Here is a 1,879-nt window from a genome sequence, read left to right on the forward strand (position 1 = left end):
ACAGAAAATAACACCACCGGAAAATGCTTATAAATTTGAAATAATTCCATAAGAGAATTGAAAAAAATTTGTGTGTGTGTGTGTTTGAGGGTTTGTTTGTGTGTTTTTTGCTTGTGTATTAGTCCATTTGTCTGTCTGTGTGTTTGTTTGCTTGTGTTCAAACCAATGAAGAGAATTAGAAGACAACATATTGGAAGGAAAAAATGAAAAAGCTGGAATGAAAGCAAAGAAATGAAGGAACAAAGATAAAAAGAAAATGAAAGAAAGTGTTATATCGAAAGAGAGAGAGAGAAAGAGAAAGAGAGAGAGAGAAAGAGAAAGAGGACTCTTGAATAATTGTATGAAACTTTTAAAACATGAAAGAAAATATAGTGAAAAACTGAAACCATAGAAAATGCGTTTTGGCGTCGTTTAGATTAAAAAAAAATAAAATAATTTTTTTTAAATTTAAAATACAAATTTTCAGAAGTAGCAAAAAAAAGGACGAAAATACAAAGAAAACTGATGAGCAAAGAACAAAAAGTGACGCATTAGCAAACGTAAAAGACGGCTACAAGCCATAGATATTTTAGCTATGGAATACCAATGTTATTGTACTGAAATAAATTCGAACTTAGGGCGATGTTTATTTATGGTAGGTCGAACGTGGGCATAGAATGTTAAACAAATTCGTTTTCTTTGTTATGCATCATCATCAACAAAAACAACTACACTACCACGCAGCAGCAAAAGCAGCCGCGGCAGTAACAGCGGCAACAACAACTGCAACAACAACATCGTCATCTTCATCATCATCGTCTTGTTGTTGGCGTTGAAGATGTGTTTTGCTTGAGAAAATAGTGCTTTTATGATCTCGATGGCTTTTGATGTGATCATCTAGACTGGTCTTTTTGTTGTTGTTGATGTTGTTTGTGGTATTGTTGTTATTTGTGGTGGTGTAGTTGTAGGTGTTGTTACTACTGCAGTTGTTGATGATGAGATGTTGTTTCTGATGTTGTTTGTTGTTGTTTGTTGTTGTTTCAAAATTTTTCTCACCCGAACATTTTATCATCATCATTTTTCTTGGTCATTTGGTTGTTGTTCAGCTCTTAATGCTCCATTTTTATGTGGCTTCGATGAAAGTGAAGTCGTCGTTTAAATTGTTGTTGTTATTGTTATTATTATTCTCGCTGTTGCTGTTTATATTATTATTATTGTTGTTGTTGTTGGTTGTTATAGTTGGTTGTTGTTGTTGTTGTCGTTGTTGTTGTTAATAATGATGTTGTTGACGTTGTTGTTAATGTTGTTTTTGTTGTTGCTGATGTTGTTGTCACTGATGTTGTTGTTGTTGATGATGCTGCTGTTGTTATTTTTGTCGCCATGTCTTCTACCCTGGAAGTAATTGTTATCGTCTAGAAGCTTTGTTTATTCTGTCAGATATGTTACTTTTTGTTTTTGTTGTTGCTTAGAGTTGATGTTATTGTTGTTCTTGTTGCTTTTGTTCGTAATGATAATGATGATAATAATATTGATGACGATGATAATGATGATGATGATGATGATGATGATGTTGATGATGGTGGTGATAATGATGAGGAGGAAAAGGATGATGATGATGTTTTGTTGTTTTTGTCATGTCATATAATTCATTTTTCAGGTTTGGTTGAATATCAATCTTAAAATTTTTAAATTCAAGCAAAAAACTCACGCGCACACACACAGACACACACACACACAAACAAGCATATGCACGCACACGCACACACACAAACATACACACATACAAAAAACATGCAAACAATTAAACATACAAAATGCCATATCGACAACAACACTACCCACCAACATAAACCTCAAAAACAACATCAACAACAACATCAACAACTACGCTAACAACATC

Source organism: Helobdella robusta (assembly GCF_000326865.2).
Source record: "Helobdella robusta unplaced genomic scaffold HELROscaffold_45, whole genome shotgun sequence".
Taxonomy (NCBI): domain Eukaryota; kingdom Metazoa; phylum Annelida; class Clitellata; order Rhynchobdellida; family Glossiphoniidae; genus Helobdella; species Helobdella robusta.